Genomic DNA, 18,971 nt, shown 5'->3' with positions numbered 1-18,971 from the left:
GTGTTGAGTTATTCAATAAAAGGTATCTGTATAGCGCCACCTGTTGTTTTTTTTTTCTTATTTCTTTGTCCGACTCACTGAGATGGCCGCACATGCTCAGTTTCATCCTTCAACTGTCTCCTGAGCTGTGATAGGGAGAGCTGAGACACGCCCCCTGAGCTGTGATAGGGAGAGCTGAGACACGCCCCCATAGCAGCAGCAGAAAAAACACCCCCCTTGAGTTTTCAGCTTGATATAAATCTAGCAGAGCAATGAATGAGGAGATCTCTGGATCAGATAAGTGGGAGTCCGACACCCGACACCCCCTAAATTACATTTCTTCCACTTGATTAAAAAAATAAAAACATAAATTCATCAGAAATAGCAACCAATCAGATTCCACCTTTCATTTTCCAAAGGAGCTATAAAAAATAAAAGGTGGAATTTGATTGGTTGCTATGGGCAACTACCCCAGTTCTACTTTACACCAGTTTGATAAATGACCCCAGAAGTTTTGATATGGGGTCCTATGAAATTTGTGTACACCCCTGGCCACATTGGTTAATGCTGCTCAGCTCCCATTGATTTTCATATTAGTTATCAATATCTAGATCCCACAAAACTCTTTCAGGCTACTTTCACATATGCACTTTGTATTTCGGTTTTGAGATCCAGCATAGAATCTGAAAACCGGAGCAAAAAGCTTCAGTTTGATTTAGTACATCTGGATGCATCCGTTCCGTTCGGATGCAGTTGTATTAAATTGAAACTGAACAAACCGGATCCGGCACTAAAAACATTGTAAGTCAATTGGCGCTGGATCCATTTTTTCAGATCCGGCATCATTGACTAAGGCTTCGTTCACATCACCGTTCTGGCTTTCCGTTCTCCTGCTCCGTCTAGGAGCAGGAGAACGGAAAGGACGGAAAAGGCACATAACTGACGCCAAACTGAGTCAAACGGAGCCCTTAGGACCCCATAGACTATAATGGGGTCCGTTATGTTTCCGCTCAGAAGATGATTTTTAAGCGGAGACAAAAGTCCTGCATGCAATCATCTTCTGAGCGGAAACATAACGGGCCCCATTATAGTCTATGGGGTCCTAAGGGCTCCGTTTGACTCAGTTTGGCGTCAGTTATGTGCCTTTTCCGTCCTTTCCGTTCTGCTCCTAGACGGAGCAGGAGAACGGAAAGCCAGAACGGTGATGTGAACGAAGCCTTAGGCTACTTTCACACTAGCGTTTTTACTGGATCCGGCAGGGTTTAGCAAAAACGCTTCCGTTACTTATAATACAACCATCTGCATCCGTTATGAACGGATCCGGTTGTATTATCTTTAACATTGCCAAGGCGCATCCGTCATCAATTCCATTGGAAGTCAATGGGGAACGGATCCGTTTTCTATTGTGGCAGATTGTGGCAGTGAAAATGGATCCGTCCCCATTGACTTGCATTGGGGCTCATGCCGGATCCGTCTTGCTCCACATCCCAGGACGGAAAGCAAACTACAACATGTTGCGGTTTGCTCTTTGGTATGGGAACGCAACTAAACGTATCGGAATGCATTTTGGAGCTTTCCGTTCTGTTTAGTCAGTTTTGTCCCCATTGACAATGAATAGGGACAAAACTGAAGTGTTTATTCCGGTATTAAGCCCCTTTGACGGATCTAAATACCGGAAAACGCTAGTGTGAAAGTAGCCTTAGTTTTTAGTGCTGAGTCTGGTTTGTTCAGATTCGCAGACATATATAGGGTTGGATAACCCCTTTAAGCCACTGAACGACCCCTTTAAATGTAAATCTCTTACACTGCGTATTTTTGTGTGGAATTTTGGTGCGGACAGCCTCACCGAAATTCCGGTGGTGGACACATCCATTCTGCCTTCCATTCGTTTCATGTCCCGGACATGTCCCTTCTCGGCATGTCCTCAGCTTTAGCGCTCGTTCACACGAACGTGTGAAACCCGCGCCCCTGCTGTGGACTGCAAATTGCAGTCCGCAATGCACGGACACCGTCCGTGGGGCAGGCACATGGGGATCGCTGACCCATTCACTTGAATGGGTCCGCGATCCTTCCGTTCCGCAAAAAGATAGAGCAAGTTCTATCTTTTTGCGGTGCGGAAGCACGGAACGGAACCCCAGAAAGCACTCCGTAGTGTTCCGTTCTGTTCCGCACCGTTCTGCATCTCCGGATTTGCGGATCCATTGAAATGAATGGGTCCGCATCCGTGGTACGGAAGGGCAATGGAATGGTGCCCGTGTATTGCAGATCCGCAAATGCGGTCCGCAATACGGCAACGGGCAGCACACGTTCATGTGAACGAACCCTCGGACTGCCACTCCATGATTTTCAGCGTTGCCTCCCATTGTAAAGAATGGGAGACAGAAAGGACGCAGCAGACGGCGGAATATTGGCGGATTTTCCATTGACTGTGCCTGCAGGCATTTAGCTAGTAATTCGAATTTCCTGTATCTCAGACAATATAAAGACATCTCAGAATATAAGATTTACCATTGTTTCAAGACAGAGGGTTCATTTATATGGGTAAATGACGTAATTACTGTCAAAGGCTTAGAAAATAAGAAACCAAAATTAAAATAATCACTAAAACGTAATAAAGGGTTCCAAAAAGGATTTCTTTAGCGTTGCATAATGACAAATAATAAATGTAAAAAAAATTAAATAAAAAAAAAACACTGACCCCGACGTGATTTGAACACGCAACCTTCTGATCTGGAGTCAGACGCGCTACCGTTGCGCCACGAGGTCAACTTGGAAGTAACAGCAGTAGAACTCCCTATAGCCAGCAGAGGCCGCCGCCGCCACCTGTCCCGGGCTCTGTGCAGCATCCATATAACGCAGAGAAGACGCCAGCGATGTGTGACGTAGTCAATAAATATTTCATGGTAAACCTTTGTGTGAGCACAAAACTGGGAGAACGGATCTACCTGACACCGCAGCAGGAGATCCGCATGGACAGATGATCACATGACCTTATGTGTGGGCTGCTTCAATCATTTTTCAGAGGCTGCAGGTGGGTGTAATAAGCGTCTTACTCTAGGATCTGGGGGGTAGTGATGTCGCCACAGGTATCTGTATCTGGTAGCTGCGAGTGTTGAGTGGTATCTGTAAGACGTTGTGATCTACCAGAGCCCTGTTCAGACAGGAAGCACATATGGTCTGACTGAAATCAAGACTGAGCGGCCGCCTATTGTATATGCAAATAAATACAATACTAGGAGGCGTGGCATCTGCTGAGGAAGGACGTGAGCACTGATGTCTAGCAGTTTGTCAAGCACGATCACATCGCTGTTTCCGTAGTGTAGTGGTTATCACGTTCGCCTCACACGCGAAAGGTCCCCGGTTCGAAACCGGGCGGAAACACACATTTTTTTTCTTTTCTTTCTTTTTATTATTATAAATTACAGTACTGCATTAAAGGGCTTTTGTCACCCCCCAAAAGTAATTTTTCATTTTTGAACTAATTAAAATCCTTATAGTGTGATTATTCAATATATAGTGCTCTTACCTTTTTCTGTGGCTTAGTTTCTTTAAAAAACGCACTTTTATAATATGTTAATTACCTCGCTACCAGCAAGTAGGGCGGTTACTTGCTGGTAGCCACCGCATCCTCCATTCAAAAAAACGCCCCGCTCGCTTCCTCAGCACTTCCTCAGTGCGCCTGCGCCGATGACGTCTTCTCTTTCGGGTTTAGAGGTGACGTCATCTGCGCAGGCGCAATGAGGGAGTGCTGAGGAAGCGAGCGTCCTTCTCTCAGAGCCCCTGCGCAGAATGAAGACCCGTAAGGCGCAGGCGCTGGATTTGAATTGCAGACAGGGCCAGCCGGAGGAGGAGAGCGCTTGCTGGCCCTGTCAATCAACAGGAGGAGGGGGCGTTTTTTTGAAAGGAGGATGCGGCGGCTACCAGCAAGTAACCGCCCTACTTGCTGGTAGCGAGGTAATTAACATATTATAAAAGTGCGTTTTTTAAAGAAACTAAGCCACAGAAAAAGGTAAGAGCACTATATATTTTATAATCGCATTATAAGGATTTTAATTAGCCCAAAAATGAAGAATGACTTTTGGGGGGGTGACAGAAGCCCTTTAAATAATTTGTCCCATCTTGGACGTTGAGGGCATATTGTTGGGGTATGTCCCGAATGTCTGATAGGTTCGGGTACTAGAGGTGGGAACTTGTAAAGATTAGAATGGAGCACTCTCAATTATTTTCGGAAGTCCCATTGAAACGAATGCGAAAACACAGTCATTTTAATGGCGCTCGGCTATTTTCAGCTCTTGCATGGTGTGCCCTCCGTCACTTTGCAGACACCATTCTAAGGATAGGTGCGGGTCCCCTCTGGGACCCGCACCTATCCTTAACCACCTCAGCCCCCCTAGCTTAAACACCCTGAAAGACCAGGCCACTTTTTACACTTCTGACCTACACTACTTTCACCGTTTATTGCTCGGTCATGCAACTTACCACCCAAATGAATTTTACCTCCTTTTCTTCTCACTAATAGAGCTTTCATTTGGTGGTATTTCATTGCTGCTGACATTTTTACTTTTTTTGTTATTAATCTAAATTTAACGATTTTTTTGCAAAAAAATGACATTTTTCACTTTCAGTTGTAAAATTTTGCAAAAAAAACGAGATCCATATATAAATTTTGCTCTAAATTTATTGTTCTACATGTCTTTGATTAAAAAAAAATGTTTGGGTAAAAAAAAAATGGTTTGGGTAAAAGTTATAGCGTTTACAAACTATGGTACAAAAATGTGAATTTCCGCTTTTTGAAGCAGCTCTGACTTTCTGAGCACCTGTCATGTTTCCTGAGGTTCTACAATGCCCAGACAGTACAAACACCCCACAAATGACCCCATTTCGGAAAGTACACACCCTAAGGTATTCGCTGATGGGCATAGTGAGTTCATAGAACTTTTTATTTTTTGTCACAAGTTAGCGGAAAATGATGATTTCTTTTTTTTTTTTTTTCTTACAAAGTCTCATATTCCACTAACTTGTGACAAAAAATAAAAAGTTCGATGAACTCACTATGCCCATCACGAAATACCTTGGGGTCTCTTCTTTCCAAAATGGGGTCACTTGTGGGGTAGTTATACTGCCCTGGCATTCTAGGGGCCCAAATGTGTGGTAAGGAGTTTGAAATCAAATTCTGTAAAAAATGACCAGTGAAATCCGAAAGGTGCTCTTTGGAATATGGGCCCCTTTGCCCACCTAGGCTGCAAAAAAGTGTCACACATCTGGTATCTCCGTACTCAGGAGAAGTTGGGGAATGTGTTTTGGGGTGTCTTTTTACATATACCCATGCTGGGTGAGAGAAATATCTTGGCAAAAGACAACTTTTCCCATTTTTTTATACAAAGTTGGCATTTGACCAAGATATTTATCTCACCCAGCATGGGTATATGTAAAATGACACCCCAAAACACATTCCTCAACTTCTCCTGAATACAGAGATACCAGATGTGTGACACTTTTTTGCAGCCTAGGTGGGCAAAGGGACCCATAATCCAAAGAGCACCTTTCGGATTTCCCTGGTCATTTTTTACAGAATTTGATTTCAAACTCCTTACCACACATTTGGGCCCCTAGAATGCCAGGGCAGTATAACTACCCCATAAGTGACCCCATTTTGGAAAGAAGAGACCCCAAGGTATTCGCTGATGGGCATAGTGAGTACATGGAAGTTTTTATTTTTTGTCACAAGTTAGTGAAATATGAGACTTTGTATGAAAAAAAAAAAAAAAAATCATAATTTTCCACTAACTTGTGACAAAAAATAAAAAATTCTAGGAACTTGCCATGCCCCTCACGGAATACCTTGGGGTGTCTTCTTTCCAAAATGGGGTACTTGTGGGGTAGTTATACTGCCCTGGCATTTTCCAGGGGCCCTAATGTGTGGTAAGTAGGTAAATGACCTGTGAAATCCGAAAGGTGCTCTTTGGAATGTGGGCCCCTTTGCCCACCTAGGCTGCAGAAAAGTGTCACACATGTGGTATCGCCGTATTCAGGAGAAGTTGGGGAATGTGTTTTGTGGTGTCATTTGACATATACCCATGCTGGGTGAGAGAAATATCTTGGCAAAAGACAACTTTTCCCATTTTTTTATACAAAGTTGGCATTTGACCAAGATATTTATCTCACCCAGCATGGGTATATGTAAAATGACACCCCAAAACACATTCCCCAACTTCTCCTGAATACGGAGATACCACATGTGTGACACTTTTTTGCAGCCTAGGTGGGCAAAGGTGCCCAAATTCCTTTTAGGAGGGCATTTTTAGACATTTGGATACCAGACTTCTTCTCACGCTTTGGTGCCCCTAAAATGCCAGGGCAGTATAAATACCCCACATGTGACCCCATTTTGGAAAGAAGACACCCCAAGGTATTCAATGAGGGGCATGGCGAGTTCATAGAAAAAAAAATTTTTGGGCACAAGTTAGCGGAAATTGATTTTTTTGATTTTGTTCTCACAAAGTCTCCCTTTCCGCTAACTTGGGACAAAAATTTCAATCTTTCATGGACTCAATATGCCCCTCAGCGAATACCTTGGGGTGTCTTCTTTCCAAAATGGTGTTATTTGTGGGGTGTTTGTACTGCCCTGGCATTTGAGGGTCTCCGCAATCATTACATGTATGCCCAGCATTAGGAGTTTCTGCTATTCTCCTTATATTGAGCATACAGGTAATGAGATTTTTTTTTTCCGTTCAGCCTCTGGGCTGAAAGAAAAAAATGAACGGCACAGATTTCTTCATTCGCATCGATCAATGTGGATGAAAAAATCTCTGCCAAAAAAAGAAAAAGGAGGGGAAAGGCGTCTGCCAGGACATAGGAGCTCCGCCCAACATCCATACCCACTTAGCTCGTATGCCCTGGCAAACCAGATTTCTCCATTCACATCAATCGATGTGGATGAATAAATCCTTGCCGGGATTTTTTTTTTTATATATATAAAGTGTTTGCCAAAGTATATGAACACCGCCACCTCCTCAGCTCATATGCCTCGGCAAACGTATCTTTTACTGCAGAGGAGAAATCTCGTCTTGCAGCGCCGCATACACCGACTTGCGTGTAATCTGACAGCAGCGCAATGCTTCTGTCCGAATGCACATCAGTGCTGCAGCTAGTCGATCGGTTAGTCCACCTGGAAGGTAAAAAAAAAAAAAAAAGAAAAAACCAGGCCGCAAAGCAATAACTTTATTAACTTTAGAACAGAACATATTAACTTTTTTTTTACTTTTTTAACTTTTTTACTTACCGGTAATTTTTTTTTTGTTTAGTTTTTTTACCTTTATAGAACAAACCTCTCCTTCCCCATGGGACAATGTGCAAAGCGCAAATCGCCCAAAGATGTGGCAAAGTACGTTATGCACTTTATCCCAGGTGAAAGGAGAGGTTTGCAGCAGCTGTGAGTAAAAGGGCCCTAATAGCCCTGTGTGCCTGTCCTGTGAGATGTGATCCCTATGCTAGGTGTACCTGTGTGTGGTACTTCCGGAAACACTCTCCATAGCATAGGGCAGGGTGGTCAGCACAGTCAGGACAGAAATAGCGGGTGTCACGCCTTATTCCACTCCTGCTACAGACACGACATCTTTTTCGGGGTGACGGTTGGGTTGAGGTACCAGGAACGACACTGGGGAAATGTCGCTCGTGTAGACGGCTAACTACACTGGTGGATGGGGCCACGGAACCTCCTGGGTAAAGGAGGTTCTTGATGATCTCTTCCTGGAATTTGAGGAAAGATCCCGTTCTCCCTGCCTTACTGTAGAGAACAAAACTATTGTACTGCGCCAATTGAATTAAATATACAGACACCTTCTTATACCAGCGTCTGGTTCTGCGGGAAACTAAATACGGAGACAACATCTGGTCATTGAAGTCCACCCCTCCCATGAGCGCATTATAGTCGTGGACACAGAGGGGCTTTTCAATGACACGGGTTGCTCGCTCAATTTGGATTGTCGTGTCTGCGTGAATGGAGTAGAGCATGTAAACGTCACGCTTGTCTCTCCATTTCACCGCGAGCAGTTCTTCGTTACACAAGGCAGCCCTCTCCCCCCTTGCAAGACGGTTGGTTACAAGCCGTTGGGGGAAGCCCACGCGACTAGTTCGCGCGGTGCCACAGGCGCAAATCCGTTCTAGAAACAAATGCCTAAAGAGGGCCACACTTGTGTAGAAATTGTCCACATAAAGATGGTACCCCTTGCCGAATAAGGGTGACACCAAGTCCCAGACTGTCTTCCCACTGCTCCCCAGGTAGTCAGGGCAACCGACCGGCTCCAGGGTCTGATCTTTTCCCTCATAGATCCGAAATTTGTGGGTATAGCCTGTGGCCCTTTCACAGAGCTTATACAATTTGACCCCATACCGGGCACGCTTGCTTGGGATGTATTGTTTGAAGCCAAGGCGCCCGGTAAAATGTATTAGGGACTCGTCTACGCAGATGTTTTGCTCAGGGGTATACAAATCTGCAAATTTCTAGTTGAAATGGTCTATGAGGGGCTGAATTTTGTGGAGCCGGTCAAAAGCAGGGTGGCCTCTGGGACGGGAGGTGGTGTTGTCGCTAAAATGCAGGAAACGCAGGATGGTCTCAAATCGTGTCCTGGACATAGCAGCAGAGAACATGGGCATGTGATGAATCGGGTGCGTGGACCAATATGACCGCAATTCATGCTTTTTTGTCAGGCCCATGTTGAGGAGAAGGCCCAGAAAAATTTTAAGTTCGGAAACTTGGACTGGTTTCCACCGGAAAGGCCGGGCATAATAGCTTCCCGGGTTTGCGGTTATAAATTGTGTGGCATACCGGTTGGTCTCTGCCACGACTAAGTCCAAGAGCTCCGCAGTCAAGAACAGCTCAAAAAATCCCAGGGCCGATTTGAGCCGTCTCAACCCGAACTCCAGACTGGGCGGTGAAAGGGGGAACTACTGGTGCGGCTGAAGTTGGTGACTGTCAATCAGGGTTTGCCAGCACCTCAGGGATTCTAGGGGCTCTACGGGCCTGTCTGTGCGGTGGCTGCGACGGGGTAACTATTGCACGTGCCACCGTACCAGCTTCAACTGCCCTTCTGGTGCCCTTCTGGTGCTCGCTACTTCACCAGGTTGTACGGCAGTGCTGGTACTAGGTCCAGGAAGGGCTGCGCTGCTAGTGTATGCCTCACCACGTGATCCGGCAGCGACAGCCCCACTCTGCTGCTCTTGAAGCGGATCCTGCGCAACCTGTGGTCTAGCGACACGGGGCCGGGTACGCCTGGTGCTGCCAGGGACCTCCACCTCCTCGTCCGAACTTTGGGTCAGAGAGCCACTGCTTTCCACAGGTTCATATTCTGACCCGCTAGATTCGTCAGATGAGGGTTCCCACTCCTCATCCGACTGGGTCAGAATCCTGTAGGCCTCTTCAGAAGAATACCCCCTGTTGGAAATTTTGGACTACTAAATTTAGGGGTATTCCCTGAGACTACCCAAGAAAAAAAGCAAGCCTGTCTTACAAAGGGGAGGCTAGCGAAGTACCGGAGGCCGCTGCGGTTGATAAAAAATATCAAAACTGATTTTTTTATCGCCGCAGTGCGTGTAAAGTGAATGTGCAGTGATCAAAAAAATATATTTTTTTATCACTGCGGTGGGGCGGGCGTGGGTGAACGCACGTGTGGGCGACCGATCAGGCCTGATCGGGCAAACACTGCGTTTTGGGTGGAGGGCGAACTAAAGTGACACTAATACTATTATAGATCTGACCGTGATCAGTTTTGATCACTTACAGATACTATAAAAGTACAAATGCTGATTAGCGATACGCTAATCAGCGAATAAAAGTGACTGCGGTGCGGTGGGGTGGGCGCTAACTGACGCTAACTACCTAACCAAGGGGCCTAAACTATCCCTAAAACCTAACAGCCAATACTAGTGAAAAAAAAAAGTGACAGTTTACACTGATCACTTTTTGTCTTTCACTAGTGATTGACAGGGGCGATCAAAGGGGTGATCAAAGGGTTAATAGGGGTGCAGGGGGGTGATCTGGGGCTACAGTGAAGTGTTTGGTGTACTCACAGTTCAGTCTGCTCCTCTGCTGTATCCAACCGACGAAAAGGACCAGCAGAGGAGCAGAGAAGCCATATAACAGATCATGTGGTTTCACATCAAACAACAATTTATTAACCGCTAATTCAACAATGGAATAATAGCAGCAATGCATACAATATTACAGTTAAAACATAGGTATTAAAAAACCCCTACTGAGGAAGAGGATTGAAGTCCTCGAAACGCGTTTAGCGTTACATCCCTGCTGATATCAAGTTCTTGGATATGATCGATGAAATCTAAACCATCTTGCACAAGTGGAGCGCTCCATTCTTTCATCTGACCTGCACCCTGCATAGGAACATCGGACTGGAGTCTTCAAGTCCCGCGATATCTCTGGTATACCACGTGACCAACACCAGAGTGTGGGGACGCCGAGAGTGAACGGTACAACGAGCGGTGGAACCAGACTGCGGGAGACTCGTCCAATGTGGGTAAGCAGTACTTCCCAACAACCTACAACATACCTAACTATTGAAGGCTATAATATTAACTAACAAAGGAACTGCTGAAGATAAACTTATTGAGAGAGACGATATCCCCCAGCAGCAGCCAATACAGCCTGTGGATTTGGCTATATTCTCTATTTAAAGAGACAGTATCCCTGATACAATTAATTTGGATACACATTGCCATCAGGCAAAGGACTACTGTTGTTCAATACATCTTCAGGAGATTATACTCTAGTGCGTTTTTTTCCAAATATTGCTACCATCAGTGCATTGTATTTTATATTATTTATTTTTTAGTTTTTTTTAATATCTATGTTTTAACTGTAATATTGTATGCATTGCTGCTATTATTCCATTGTTGAATTAGCGGTTAATAAATTGTTGTTTGATGTGAAACCACATAGTGAGTGCCAGCCGTTTTTTTTTTTTTTTTTCTATTTTTACACATCTTCCCTGGACTGATTGAGTGAACAGTCTTTCGGTTAGAGCACCCCTACCTTATTGAGGAGGGTGGTGAGCTATCCACATACTTTTCATAAACTTCATATAACAGATCATATTTACTAATATGATCTGTTATATGGCTTGTGATTGGATTTTTTGAAAATCGCCAGCCTGCCAGCCAATGATCGTTGCTGGCAGGCTGGGGACGAACTTGTTCTTTAACTTTTGCCGGCCCGCGATGCGCATGCGCGGGCCGGCTTTGAGCGAAATCTCGCGTCTCGCGAGATGACGCGTATATGCGTGACTCTGCGCAGCGCTGCCACCTCCGGAACGCGATCCTGCGTTAGGCGGTCCGGAGGTGGTTAAAACGGAGCCCGCAAAATGACAGAGGGTGCATCATGCATGCACACACGCCCTCCATTTATTTCTATGCAAGAGCTGAAAATAGCCGAGCGCTGGCAAACCTAGCGATGTGCCCCCAATGTCTAAGATGGGACAGTCCCTTTAATGATGGGCATCTGTCATGTTATAAAGCCCCTGAGTATAATGGGGTCCACAGGGTTTTCTTTCTGTTGTATTTGTGCCTATTACTACTACGGAACGCCTTCCCTGATCTCAGCAGAGGTGGAGGTGTTCCCTCCGGCGCAGGTAGGATGCGGTCATACATCATGTCTGTTGGCTGTGTAGGAGTAGCACAAGCTGATTCCCGGGCCTGCACACTCCTCATACACAGCCCAGTAAGGGTGACATATGTGTGACCACATCCATGCCTGCTGGAGAGGACCGGCAGCTGAGCTGAATGGTGAAGCAGGGAGCCGACGGCTTCACCATTGCAATCAACTGCCTTTGCATCCTAAGAACATACCTCAGCTACCGAAATCCCACTGGATCGGATGGTTGGGAGGTCTGCTAAAGGCATTGTTAGGTTCTGAGTTTCGGCAGTGACGGTCTGAGTCCCGACCTACGCACTGCGTTCTCTTCATTGTTTACCTTCTTTCCATTCTCAACATTTTAGCCACCAGCAGTGTGATTACAGCGGCTCTATCAGCTATAAATACACAGCTCCACCACTGCATTGTCCGCGGCGAGAAGATAGTGAAGAGAATGAGTGTATTGAGCCTATTGCACTAGGTTGTGCACCCTAAAGCACAAACACACACGCCGCGCGCACGTGTATATGTGTGTGTGTGTGTATATATATATATATGGCGGTGCACACAATGCCCCTCCATCATGGGGTGCAGGTCCCCACAATGCCCCTCTATCATGGGGTGCAGGTCCCCACAATGCCCCTCTATCATGGGGTGCAGGTCCCCACAATGCCCCTGTATCATAGGGTGCAGGTCCCCACAAATTCCACAATGCCCTCCAATCAGGGGGTAGGGGTTCTCACAAAGCCCACTCTATCAGGGGGTGCAGGTCCCCACAATGCCCCTCTATCATAGGGTGCAGGTCCCCACAATGCCCCTGTATCATAGGGTGCAGGTCCCCACAATGCCCCTCTATCATAGGGTGCAGGTCCCCACAATGCCCTCCAATCAGGGGGTAGGGGTTCCCACAAAGCCCCTCTATCAGGGGGTGCAGATCCCCACAATGCCCCTCTATCAGGGGGTGCAGGTCCCCACAATGCCCCTCTATCATGGGGTGCACGTCCCCACAATGCCCCTCTATCATGGGGTGCAGGTCCCCACAATGCCCCTCTATCATGGGGTGCAGGTCCCCACAATGCCCCTCTATCATGGGGTGCAGGTCCCCACAAATTCCACAATGCCCTCCAATCAGGGGGTAGGGGTTCCCACAAAGCCCTTCTATCAGGGGGTGCAAGTCCCCACAATGCCCCTCTATCATGGGGTGTATGTCCCCACAATGCCCCTCTATCATGGGGTGCAGGTCCCCACAATGCCCCTCTATCATGGGGTGCAGGTCCCCACAATGCCCTCCAATCAGGGGGTAGGGGTTCCCACAAAGCCCCTCTATCAGGGGGTGCAGATCCCCACAAAGCCCCTCTATCACTGCCACTTTATCAGAGCGTCGGGGTCACCCACTTCAGCAAAGCAAGTCACCATCTCCACATGACTACCCTTCAGACTATAAGAACAGCCTGGCTGCAAGGTGAACCCCAACTTCAGTGCTCACTCCGCTCCCACTCAGCTTCGCTTCATCTCCGACTGATTGCAGTCAGAGGGGTGCACGCCACGCACTTACCTGCTGGGGACACACCTGCTCCGGGCTCTCTCTCACTCCACAACTAGAAAGTCTGCCGGGCGCCCATGCTGCCAGCCTTGTCTGTACCGTCACTCACCCCAGGGGCTGAAGGCCAAGACTGGATGCTGCCCGTGACTCCCGCTAGCTTAGGCTACTTTCACACTGGCGTTTTGTCTTTCCGTTTGTGAGATCCGTTCAGGGCCCTCACAAGCTGTCCAAAACTAATCAGTTTTGCCCTAATGCCTGCAGCGTTTTGATGTCCATCTGACGAAACTTAGCCAAGCGGATCCGGTCTGACACACAATGTAAGTCAATGGGGACGGATCCGTTTTCTATGACACAATCTGGCACAATAGAAAACAGATCCGTCCCCCATTGACTTTCAATGGTGTTCAAGACGGATCCGTCTTGGCTATGTTACAGATAATAAAAACAGATCCGTTCAGGTTATATTACCTGAACGGATCCGTCTGTGCAGATCCATGACGGATCCGCACCAAACGCGAGTGTGAAAGTAGCCTTAGCTCCTCCCGGTCTGCGTAAAGATGGCGGATGAGGACGGGATCACCCCCAAGTCAACGGAACGGGGGCGGGCGGCCGGCGGCGCAACTCAAGTGATTTATTAATAAAAAATTTTAAAAAAGTTTCACCGCCGCCAGGCCTGATTAGGGTGTGCCCAGGCACACCCGGCTGACCCCGTGCGCACACCTATGGTTGCAGTCCAGTCTCTTCAAACAGCTGATCGGCGAGGGTCCTGGCAGTCTGACCCATGCCGATCTGATATTGATGACCTATCCTGAGGCCAGATCATCAATATGAGAAAAAATAGACATCCTCTTTTAATTTGCAACTGGCATGGACCTGACATCTATGACTTAGGCGTTTTTCAGGTCTGTTGGGGGATCCGTGCCACCTTTACAGGGGCCAAACATTGGTACAACTGTAAAGAGGGTCATTACTTTCAATAAAGGGACAGATTTGTTTTAGCACCACTGCTCAAATGTTAGCAATATGCAGTTGATGCCTGTGATGAACCAATAACCCTTATTTTGATGTAGTAAACAAATTCATAACACAATTAAAGAAGAAGAAAAAAAATAAATTTAACTAGGCCCCAGCGAGATTTGAACTCGCGACCCCTGGTTTACAAGACCAGTGCTCTAACCCCTGAGCTATGGAGCCATCTTGTGTTCAGAAGGAAATATTTTCCTATTTGTTAACACAGTCACCGACTCTGTCATAGGCATTATATTGAGCTGTGCGCAAGGTACTGCATGAAGTAGTCGTGGCCGAGTGGTTAAGGCGATGGACTTGAAATCCATTGGGGTTTCCCCGCGCAGGTTCGAATCCTGCCGACTACGTGTATTTTTTTCTTTGTCTCATGACTTTAGATTTCACATTATTGATTAAAATAATTATGGGATATATTTTATTAACATTAATGATAACATTACAATTTATATTAATTGGTATGTATAGCATAGCTTAATGAAAATGACAAGCTTGCATAGTGTTTGTATTGCTTTCTAGCTATGACATGTTTGAGAGGAGAATGCAATAAATGTTTGATTCTGAAGTTTCATAAATAAGACAGATGGTATTTTTGTGAAGGGGGCCGTGCAGAGCTCTTCCAGTGAGAAATATAAAATTAGGCACTGCTGAGATTCGAACTCAGGATCTCCTGTTTACTAGACAGGCGCTTTAACCAACTAAGCCACAGCGCCATCTGATCACCCCGAGTCTTCACAATTGTGTGTATCCCTGGTTTATGTCACATGGAACTGGCATTTTCACTGTGATTACTGTGTATGCGGCTGGTGTACAGGCTCACAGGCCATGGCGGGGATGGATGTAACATCTCCTCTGATCCTTCTTTGTTAGGGAGAAGGTCACTAGGCACAGACCACTAATCATATATTAATTATAACTGTGCACTGAGAGGGTGAGGTACACAGTCAAGGATCCATATGGCGTATTGTGATCATTTACTTATCACTAAGGGCTCATGCTCACCACAGTGTATGTAGCATCCAATCCGTATTTTTTGTGGGTCGGATGCGGACCCATTCATTTCGGTATCTGTATGTCCACAAGTCCTATTCTTCTCCGTATTATGGACAAGGATTTGACAGTTCTATAGAGGTCCGCAAAAATGGTTACGGCCGTGTGCGTGCGGTCACACGGTGCTGTTTAACCCAAATAAATAAATGAGGACTGCACTGTTTGCATTGTTAATGGTATTGTGGGTCCTAATTACTTTTATTAGAACCCGCTCTGGTGTGTACGACCACAGGGTACTTGACCGCAGCGCAGCTGTGTCGCAACAGTGACGCAATCGCGCAGCGTGGTTTTCCCTGTTCTAATTTTTTGTCAAGCTCTAGGAGGGCATTGTATATAATCACCACCAGTGGTAATTTCCCCAAGGAAATCTGCATGAAAATCGCATCTGGGCTGGGGCTACTGAGCGATCGTGGCCGTGACACCCATCACGGGGCCAGCCGTCACTGTATAACTGCACACATTGAACGGATAGGATCACTCACAGGAAACGTGAACTTTATTGTACATTTTTTGTAAATGGTGCTCTAAAACATTGCTTCAGAACATAGTCACACAAGTACAGTCTTCACTGAAGCGTAAAGCACTCTTGGTGATTATAGTTTGTAAATGCTTACTGGTGAGAGCACTTCTGTAGTCCAGAGGTATTACGCAAAAGATGTGGTGTGCTGTCCGCATCTTTTGCGGCCTCGTTGAAATGAATGGGTCCGCACACGTTCCGCAAAATTGCGGAACGGATGCGGACTAATTTATACGGTCGTCTCAATGAGCCCTTACACAGAATTATAAATCAGTATAATGCAGTGCGATCCTGTCAGAGGAGCAGAGTTCAGAACGGGAACAATGCCGAGTGAGTTCAGTGCGAGAAACTCACTACGTGTGTGTCTGCCCTAAGGCCGAATGCACACGGCCGTATACGGACGTGAGCGGTCCGTGGTATACCGGCCTGGCATTCTGCTGACAGCAGGAGCGCACGGCGTCATTGGTTGCTATGACGCCGTGCGCTTCATGCCGCCGCTGCATTACAGTAATACACTGGTGTGATCTATACGAGTGTATTACTGTAGTGCAGCGGCGGCACAAAGCGCATGGCGTCATAGCAAACAATGACGCCTTGCTCTCCTGCTGTCAGCAGGATGCCAGGCCAGGATACCACGGACTACTCACGTCCGTGTTCCACGGCCGTGTGCATTCGGCCTAAGGCTTATTGCACATGACTGTATGGCTTTTTCAGTGTTTTGCAGTCCGTTTTTCGTTTCCGTTGTGTCTCCGTTTCTGTTCCGTTTTTCTGTATGCCATATACAGTAATTACATAGAAAAAATTAGGCTGGGCATGAAATTTTCAATAGATGGTTCCGCAAAAACTGACCCATTTTGGCGGACCCATTGAATTGAATGGAGCCACGGAACGTGATTTGCGGGCAAAAATAGGACATGTTCTATCTTTCCACGGAACGGAAAAACGGAAATTCGGAAATGGAATGCATACGGACTACTTTCAGTTTTTTTGGCGGAACCATTGAAATGAATGGTTCCGTATACGGCCCGTATACGGAACGCAAAAAACAGACCGTTCTGTACACGAGTGCGGTCTAGCGCTGTCAATCTAAAGGCAGGGGAGCGTGATGAAAAGCAGAGAGGCGCATTATGGAGCACTGGTTCTCGAATAGTTTTCATTTGCAGATTTTTTCCCTCTGCAATGATACCACCAACAGACATAACACAGGTATCGTTTTAATCAGCATGATCAACCCGTTGATCCGGATGACAGAGCTGCTTTAAAGGTTTTATTTTTCTCAGCTGTTTGAGATGGCAGTAGCGCTCGCATATCGCCGCGGCCTTCTCTCTGCTCACCAAGCACAGCGCCATACATTGTATAGCGGCTGTGGTTGGTATTGTAGCTCAGCCCCATTCACTTCAATGGGGCTGAGCTGCTCCTAGGGCATTCTGCAAGAAGGCCGCTGCGCTTCTGCAAGCAATGATGCCTTCTCAAACAGTTGATCGGCAGGGATCCCGGGTGTCGGACCCCTACTGATCAAATTCTGATGACCTAACCAGAGGGTAGGTCATCAGTAAAAAAAAAACTCTTGGAAAACTCCTTTAAGGCTGCTTTCACACTTGCCTTGTCCGGATCCGTCGTGTACTCCATTTGCCGGAGGTGCCCGCCGGATCCGTAACAACGCAAGTGAACTGAAAGCATTTGAAAACTGATCTGTCTTCAAAATGCGTTCAGTGTTACTATGGCAGCCAGGACGCTATTAAAGTCCTGGTTGCCATAGTAGTAGTGGGGAGCGGGGGAGCAGTATACTTACCGTCCGTGCGGCTCCCGGGGTGCTCCAGAATGACGTCACAGCGCCCCATGCGCCCTGACGTCACTCTGAAGCGCCCCGGGAGCCGCACGGACGGTAAGTATACTGCTCCCCCGCTCCCCACTACACTTTACCATGGCAAACAGGACTTTAGCGTCCTGGCAGCCATGGTAACCATTCAGAAAAAGCTAAACGTCGGATCCGGTAATGCGCCGAAACGACGTTTAGCTTAAGGCCGGATCCGGATTAATGCCTTTCAATGGGCATTAATTCCGGATCCGGCCTTGCGGCAAGTGTTCAGGATTTTTGGCTGGAGCAAAAAGCGCAGCATGCTGCGGTATTTTCTCCGGCCAAAAAAACGTTCCGGTCCTGAACTGAAGACATCCTGATGCATCCTGAACGGATTTCTCTCCATTCAGAATGCATGGGGATAATCCTGATCAGGATTTTTCCGGCATAGAGCCCCGGCGACGGAACTCTATGCCGGAAGAAAAGAACGCAAGTGTGAAAGAGCCCAAAGCTGTATGCAGTCTTTACATGTTCTTTAGTCCCAAGGCAGGCCTCCCTAATCCAGGGGTGATATTTGCCTTAGTTCACACTTTGCACTTTTCAGTTGTCACACTTGCCCGGGACTTTATCCCTCCCATTGCTACAGTGTTCCCACTATATACATGAGACAGCCTTAGGGCCATATTAGACTGCACAATTTTCGAGCCAGTTATCATAGGAACGCTTGTTCACGATAAGTGCTGCTGACAATGAATAGAACAGAATGGAGGAGGAACGACAATCAAGCAATCGCTTCTCCCACATTCAGTTTGCATTGGCCTATGTAATCAGGCCATAGCAAACGAGCACCGATGAACGTGTTATTATCCAATGGCAGTTGCACTGCCTGAACATCGGCCCGTGTAATAGGGCCCTTGGTATTTTTGCTGACCGTGTTTCTCTTTTTTATGGCCACATTCTACGCACACAATTACTACTTCCTGCAAGATTACCATGTCGAAATGCGCAAATTTGTAGCAGCATGAACAGACACCTGACAAGTATGCAGCATCTGGATGATGCCATCATGTCAACACAGACTGGTATCTCTAGGGGTACGGCCACAGTTAGGTCCTTGATGAGGTTTTTGAAGACAAAACCAGGAGTGAATTCAAAAAAGAGAAGTCATATGTCCTTTATACTTTTTTACATAGTTACATAGTTGATACGGTTGAAAAAAGACATAAGTCCATCAAATTCAACCAAGGGATAGGTGGGGACGCGAATCCCCAAAGAATTCATCTAAACCCTTTTTAACCACCTCAGCCCCTATAGCTTAAACACCCTTAAAGACCAGGCCACTTTTTACACTTCTGACCTACCCTACTTTCACCGTTTATTGCTCGGTCATGCAACTTACCACCCAAATGAATTTTAC

At 46.6% G+C, this 18,971-nt stretch overlaps 5 non-coding genes across 5 annotated transcripts; 2 read left to right on the top strand and 3 right to left on the bottom strand.

Annotated features, from left to right (window-relative positions):
* Nucleotides 1–2,673: 2,673 nt before the first annotated feature.
* Nucleotides 2,674–2,745, bottom strand: TRNAW-CCA. Its single transcript has one exon. It is a non-coding gene; the product is annotated as a tRNA-Trp (tRNA).
* Nucleotides 2,746–3,287: 542 nt separating this feature from the next.
* On the top strand, nt 3,288–3,360 carry TRNAV-CAC. Its single transcript has one exon. It is a non-coding gene; the product is annotated as a tRNA-Val (tRNA).
* Nucleotides 3,361–14,287: 10,927 nt separating this feature from the next.
* On the bottom strand, nt 14,288–14,360 carry TRNAT-UGU. Its single transcript has one exon. It is a non-coding gene; the product is annotated as a tRNA-Thr (tRNA).
* Nucleotides 14,361–14,457: 97 nt separating this feature from the next.
* TRNAS-UGA lies at nt 14,458–14,539 on the top strand. Its single transcript has one exon. It is a non-coding gene; the product is annotated as a tRNA-Ser (tRNA).
* Nucleotides 14,540–14,828: 289 nt separating this feature from the next.
* On the bottom strand, nt 14,829–14,902 carry TRNAT-AGU. Its single transcript has one exon. It is a non-coding gene; the product is annotated as a tRNA-Thr (tRNA).
* Between the last annotated feature and the right edge of the window lie 4,069 nt (nt 14,903–18,971).

Source organism: Bufo bufo, chromosome 10 (assembly GCF_905171765.1).
Source record: "Bufo bufo chromosome 10, aBufBuf1.1, whole genome shotgun sequence".
Lineage (NCBI taxonomy): Eukaryota > Metazoa > Chordata > Amphibia > Anura > Bufonidae > Bufo > Bufo bufo.
This window is presented reverse-complemented; position numbering and strand designations above follow the sequence as displayed.